Source organism: Sinocyclocheilus anshuiensis, unplaced genomic scaffold (genome assembly GCF_001515605.1).
Source record: "Sinocyclocheilus anshuiensis isolate Anshui unplaced genomic scaffold, SAMN03320099.WGS_v1.1 scaffold2069, whole genome shotgun sequence".
In the NCBI taxonomy this organism is placed as follows: Eukaryota; Metazoa; Chordata; class Actinopteri; order Cypriniformes; family Cyprinidae; genus Sinocyclocheilus; species Sinocyclocheilus anshuiensis.
This window is the reverse complement of record NW_015548678.1, coordinates 100,125-107,974: the sequence shown is the minus strand read 5'-3', so window position 1 is coordinate 107,974 and position 7,850 is coordinate 100,125.

The following is a 7,850-nucleotide window of genomic DNA, read 5'->3' as shown; positions in this document are numbered from 1 at the left end:
AAAAAAAAAAAAAAAAAAAAAAAAAATCAGTATGCACTATTTTGCCCAATTTTACCAGATTTATATATTTTGCCCTAATTATCACACATATACACTACTGTTCAAAGGTTTGAGGTCGGCAGGATTTTATTGTTTTTGAAAGAAATCTCTTATGCTCATTAAGGCTAAAATAACTGTTTTCTATTTTAATAGATTTAAAGAATTCCTATGGTGGCAAAGTTTAATTTTCAGCCATTACTCCAGTCTTCAGTGTCACATGATCATTTAAAACATTCTAATATGCTGATTTGGTGCTCAGGAAACATTTCTTATTATTATCAATAATGAAAACAGTTGTACTGCTTAATATTTTTGTAGAAACTGAGATACATTTTTCAGGATTCTTTGATGAATAGAAAAGTTCAAAAGAACAGAATTTATTTGAAATATTTTTTGTAACATTATAAAAGTCTAAAGTATAAAAGCTATTCTGAAAATGTCTCTCTGTGTGCAATGTTGTTGGACACAGAAACACACAGAGACATCACAGAGGTTTAAAATGACAAAAAAGTGAGCGAATGATTTTTCATTTTTGGGTCAATTATCCCTTTAAGCCTTTTAAATAAGTGGTAAATAAATAAACATGATTTGTTTAATCAAAGTCACAGCAGTAAAAGTGCTCCACATAGTACATAATATTATAAAATAGCAAATTTGCACTTAGCTTCATGAAAACTTGCTGGATCAAAATGACATTTTATCTGAATTATTTGAATTGAATACCTGAGCAGGACATGTTGTCAGTGCTTGGTTTTAGTAAGGCTTAAGAAGATGTCTCTTGCATCAGTTCTTATGCACTAGGCTTAAACAGCTCACTAAGGATGGGCCAGAATATAGAGGCATAATAAAAAAAGAACAAGTGCTTCCCATTCCATGTGAGACATTTTGCAGGGAGCAGAATTCTGTACCAGCCAATGAACATCAGGTTTAGCTCTCTTCATTCTTGATATGCCGAACATTCAGATTCCTTCCAGCTCAAGCCCCCAAAATACTCCCTTTAATCACAGCCCACATTCTCTAAACCAGAGGTAATAGGACATTGTTTCCAGACAAATGCTGGAATGTTATGTTTGTTTTGTGTTAGAGGGACACGACTCCATCAGCTGGAACATAAGCCTAACTTCATTAATTTCCTGGCTCGATGCAGCATTAGGCCCTCGCACCAGCATAGGTTTAGTTTCTCCCGCTGCAGGGTGGGTCACCACCCAAAACCTCTGCTTCTTTTCAACATTCTGGTTATCATGAAATGTGAAAAGAGACACTAGGTTTGGCGCCATTAGGGTTCACTAGCAATAATGTGCTGCAAAATGATGGCTTTTTATTAGATGCTTACAGAGGTAAATTCAAGTTTTCTTTCACATTTAGGATTAATTGATCATAAAAAGACAACGCAGCAGGGGAGTAAACAGTAGATATCAAATAGATTATGGTCAAAGCTACACTATGTAACTTTTTGATTGAAATTAACCAAATTTAAATAATGAACGTACTTCATAATCCAAACCCTGTTTTTGCCTCGCCCTAAATGAATAGGAAGCCTACAATAAATTAATATATTAGAGCTGTTGGGATGGATTTCCCGGGAAACTGCATACTTTCATCATTTATCCGTGATTGTTCATGATATTCGTCATTTGATGTTATTACAAATTACCAAAATATTCACATAATTACTAGGGGTTGAAGATATGTGGTTTCAGGGGCAACGCCGATACTGATTCTTATAGCTCAAGTAGATCGATAACCCATATTTTGCACCGATATGTCTGGTGTAAAAATTTAAATTAATGTCAAAATTAAGAATAACAGGGGCTCTAACAAAAACTTTCTTTAAATGCTTTTAAATTATTTTATTGGCGAATCGCTTTTGAAAATGACCGATATGATAACCATAAAATTGCTTAATATCGGTGCTGATAATCCGTCGACCCCTAATAATTACAAAACATTGTTCCTCCGCAAGTAACTTATAGTTTTATGCTTCAACCAATAAAGGGTCAAATGTTACATATTGTAGCTTTAAAAACAGCTCATTCTGTAAATCAGTGGAAAAATTGCTTTACAGACTTACTGATTGAGATTAGTGAAAACTTGGTTGAATTTTAAAGTGTCCCAATTATGGGTAATGAAAGGTTCATATTTTGGATTTGGGAGTCCCCCAAAAAAGGTTGACCTGCATTCAAGGTCAAAAAAACTTTCAATATGCATTTATTTTTACCTTACTTGCTCCAAAAGCGGCACCTAGTGGCAAAGCGAAAAGACCAACAAGTGGGCGGGCAATATGCTAATGTTTCATGTTGACGTCAACATGAAACGGCTTGGGATTCGTTTTAAAAACGACTCGTTTAAATGATTCAGAGTTGACTCTTTCTTTCGAGAGACAATAACTTTATACACTGTGCACTTTCAGATTTAAAACTTTACAGGATATTTTCATTCACTTAATATTTTCAGTGTTACACACTGCATGAAAGGTAATTTTCAAAAATCCAAAATAGGGGCACTTTAAGGTCAAAACTTAATTGGTCTTTCCACTTCTAAATGATGGAGACATTGTAAGAGAGAGAGGTCAGTAGTCAGTATTCAGAGAGGACATAACTGTTGTTTTCTACAATGTGGCTCCTTTGTTCCTTTATTAGTTCCTCAGTTTAAATACTACTGAGACATGCAGTTAAATATTATCATCAGTATCATTCATCTTTGTGTTTGTACAGCGTGCACTTTGAATAATACAATGATTTTCTTCCTATGTGTGTTTGAATTTAATGAATGATATAGTTTTCCTGGTTTTTGTTGTTATTTTTGATAACATAACTAATTTTCTTTTGTAAAATGATCATTAAATTCCATCCTGAAAATATTATACAAGTTTGTACTGTGTGTCATGAAATTCAGACATTAACAAGTCTGTGTAAAATACAAAGCATTATATCCATTTGTATGTTGTTGCTGTATATTAGAATCTTGAAATGTATTAATTTAAAATGATTATGGGAATACTTACAACCAACTAAACACATTCAAACATGTGTTACAAACTTTTATTCTACTTGAGAAGACAGCAGTTTTGACAAGCCAAGTTATTATTGTCATGTCATTTTTTGTGCTGCGGTGAGCTTACGGTTAATTGTTTCGGACTTAATTTATAACCTAAAATACAGAAATAATTCCAGTAAATCATTTGAATGCATGAATTTCAATATACAAACTTTTCTCATTGCAAGAATCTGCATTAGTCAGCTCAACCAGAAAATGGGTGTGGAAAGAGGAAGAGAATGATTTACATGCAAATTGCTCCTCAGCAAAGAACAGTTCCCAACAACCAAGGATTGGACTTTATTCCAACCAGTTTAAACTGCTTTGCAGTAGGATCCTATATTTAATTCATTATATTTATAATACAAAGTAGCCATAGAGAATTTCAACACATTGCATATGGAAATTTGCACCTGCATGTCAAGTAGGTCATCTATTGGGAAGAATGCCTCTTGAAATTTAACAGACAGCCAACATTTTGATAGATCGTAATTCTGTTTATTTGTCATGTTTAAAGCATGAAAAGGGCAGTGGGCCCTCATTCCGTTCTGAAAAGTTGTTAGAAAACAACTTTTAAGATAAAATGGACACACTACATAAATCGAGCATTTCACAGACTGAGTGCCAGAGTTCAACATATTTCACAGGACTAAGGAGCAAACTTTGACTTTTTCTGCGTTGAGCAACAGTTTTGGTCTGCCTCCAGAGCTGTAAGGAGACAGCCAACACAATGCTTGTCACCCAATAAAACCTCCGCTGGGACCTGACAGCCTTCCAGATGAGGCTGGAGCACTCCCAAATGAATCCATCAGGGAAGATGTCTGGCACTCACACAACCCATTTTTACTTTCTCACTCTGTGAACGGTCTGATCCCTTCACTCTTCTTACATTTCTGGCAGAGTTTCAGTCCCTTGGGCTTTCCTAAACTCTCTCCATCTCACACGCACAAACAGAAAACCAAACGCACGTCGGGAGACAAAGATAAAGGAGTTTATGACCGAAGAAAAAGTGTAGGGTGATTTGATGCAGAGAACGGGAGAAAAATCGAAAGCACTGCATCAAAAACCCTCAGTAAAATATGTCAGGTTGGTTCTATAGCTGTAAAATACTGCCACCTTTATTTGCTGCTTAATCTACCAGATTTAAATCTGTTTTGCACACATGCTATTCATAGTGTTTCATAGTCACATCATCTATTAGTTCGTTAAAGGCTGGGCATTTCTCAATTTTCAAGATGTTGCAAAAGTCACAACAAATCAGTTTTTCTTAATTTTTTACAAAATACTATTAATGAAACAAATATAATTAATGGTTTTTGTGAACTACCTTAATAACCTTAATATTTATGAGGAATTTATGGGGCGATGGACTGGGAGTGGCAGAGGTCAAGTCAAGTCACCTTTATTTGTATAGCGCTTTTAACAATACAGATTGTGACTGTTACAGTATCACAGCTCACATCTGTGATACAGGATACCAGCTGATCAGAAAGTACTGGGGGCTGAATTTATTGTTCTTTTCTACTGAAGCTATGTGAATGAGACACAAACACAGAGTACATCATTGCACTACAAATGTGACGTAGTCATACATTTCTGACCACCTCTGTTAGTACACTCTAAAAAATGCTGGGTTAAATACAACCCAACTTGGGTTATTTGGCAACCCAGCGCTGGTTAAATATTGGACAGAACACATGCTGGGTTATTTTGACCCAGCATGTTGAGTTAAACCTTTTTACCCACCATGCTGGGTTGTTTAATTTAAAGGGTTAGTTCACCCCAAAATGAAAATTCTGTCATTAATTACTCACCCTCATGTCATTCAAAACCCGTAAGACCTTCGTTCATCTTCGGAACACAAATTAAGATATTTTTGATGGGATCTGAGAGCTGTCTGACCCTCCCATAGACAGCAACGCAACTGAAATGTTCCCAGACAGAAACGTAGCAAGGACATCGGTAAAACAGTCCATGTGACATCAGTGTTTCAACTTCAATTTTGCGAAGCTACGAGAATACTTTTTGTGCGCAAAGAAAACAAAAATAACATAATTTATTCAACAATTCTTCTCCCCCGAGTTACGTCTTCTGCCATTCTTCTATTTTGTGATAGAAGAAATATTGAGAGAGAAATGTATACATTTGTGACAAAAAATTGCATAAAATGGCACCTGGTGGCTAGTTTTGGTATAATGCCTAAACAAAATTGTATAGGAACCTCAATTTTTTTTATATCAACTTCAAATTTGGAACACAACTTATTTAGACATGTTCATGGCCCTAAATGAGAAAGTTACACAATTTCTGGAAGAAAAACAATAAGTTAAATAGTATTTCATATACATTGAAAATAGAAATGATAGCTCACTTTTACCATCTGAATCTGAGAAAGTCTTTTTCAGTACTGAAAATAATGAGGAAAAGCTAATTTTTTCCCTTTCCAGGGTAGTAAAACACCAACATAACATATTTATCGTTACAAATTTATGTGTGCGCACTTCAAAACACATCAGTGTATCCGCACTTTGCATGCATGTTCATGGCCCTAAATGAGAAAAAAATCACTAAATTTCAAGAATAAAGTCACAGGATAACTGGTATCCGACAGCGCAAAAATCAAAATGGGTCAGATTGACCCCGAACATAATACAGGGTTAAACTCGTTTAACAAGCATTTTAGAAATAAAAAGGCACATTTAATTCTCGCATTTCACTCGTAGCTGAGAGATGGCGTGACTGACTCCAAAACCTGCTCAAAAACAAACAGTACTGAAATTGGAGAACATATTTTAACATCAAATTAAATTACACTCAGTATTATAACGAATAAAATCCATTTATGTTATGCAAGGCAAATGCGTTTCAGCACGAAACGACCGCTGCTGAGTGCTAACGCAGACGACTGACATCTCGTCCTTGTGTTGTGTTGCGTTGCATAAAATAATATAATTTACACCACATTAAAGACTTTATAAATGAAATAAAATTTATATAAACCTTTATTTCCCGGAAGAAGTGCACCAAATCGGTTTGACTTATTTTCATCACTGAGAACAGCTCGATCTCCTGTGGACTTAAAAAGGGTTACCCCAAAGTATCCTCAAAAAAGTGGTTATTTTTGTTTTCTTTGCGTACAAAAAGTATTCTCATTGCTTCATGAAATTCAGATTGAACCACTGATGGCAGATGGACTATTTTGACAATGTCTTTCATACTTTTCTGGGCCTTGACAGTGTTATTTACTTGGCAGTCAATGGGACAGTCACAAGCCTCCCGGTTTTCATCCAAAATATCTTAAATTGTGTTCCGAAGACGAACGAAGCTTTTACGGGTTTGGAACGACATGGGGGTAAGTGATTAATGACAAAATTTTCATTTTGGGGTGGAGTAACCCTTTAAAACGCCCGTGCTCTCAGCAGCTGCGTTGTTGAGACGTTTCACCGGAGACAAGCTCAACCAAGCGGTTAGGTAGAAAAAAATAACCCAGCAGCACCAGGGTAAAATATAAAAAATAACCCAATAAAATGACCCAACAAGCTGAACCCAGCATTTGGGTTAAAAAATAACCCAACACCTGGGTATAAATATTAAAAACAACACAATAAAATGACCCAACAGTCTTAACCCAGCATTTGGGTTAAAAAAAATTATAACCCAGCATTTTTTTAGAGTAGCCCTGAAATTCCTCTATCATATATTATTTTCATCTAAAATGTATATGCTGTAGAATCCCCTGACAAATTAAACACCCACCTTTTCTTTCAAGAAAAATGAGTCAGAAATGTCATGATCCATTAACCATGATAGATCTTTTTGGATTTTTCAGAAGAATTCAGATGCTGACAATCTGCAAAGGAATGTGTTCACATTACAGGTCTGAGTTCTATTAGTTTCTCTAATTTATTTATTTGCTCTTTGACTTTGTGCACCGTTGTTTAAATTGACCTGATCTTACTTAGCGGGTGGTGGTTGTGTTTCATTTCACAGCCACATGAGGGCGGCAGACATCTTTTGAAATTTCTGCTGATTTAATCTCAAAAACAAAGGAGTTTACAAAAGCAACAAGCCTTAGCTGTATCTACACAGTTAACAACAACTAATTTAAGTTATAGGATTCTTTTCTTTTTCCCCTTTTTCCAGTCAAGCACAGAAAATATTGTGTCTTTTCCCTTGTTTGGCATATAAGTCAGATTTCAGAAACATACTCAACCCTAATAAAAACATCACTTTTGAAAATATAGGATAAGAGTTACATCTGAAAATAATACACTATCAATTAATAAATAAATAAATAAATAATTGTTAAGAGGTTTAAACAGTGTCTCCTCGTGGCCTGTTCACTTCTCTGAAAAAGGTCTGGGTTTTCTCCAATTACTTTGGATGAACAAAGACATTTAATTCAGGTTATTTCATATAAAGGTGTGCGTAAATTATACAAATCTGCCTTAAAAGCCCACTCCACTCTAGACTTTTCTCAATTGCAATTAAAAATTGAATGTTTATCTTCTATGGAAAGCTGTTAACACAAGAAAACGTGTCAATTGCCACTCAATGAAGCATTTCTCTACTGATATTATGCTCTCTGTATAATGTATCTTTATTACCATTCTTATCTGCTTCTGGGTGAGGTGCATGCTTCTCCTGGAAGGCAGGCACGTGCAGAAGGGGGGGCTTTGGGGGCTCAAGCCCCTGCCCTTTTTCAAAATTATTCAAAAGTGCCCCTCTCAGACAAATAGCAATGATATTGTGGTCAATAAAACAAAATGCATTTG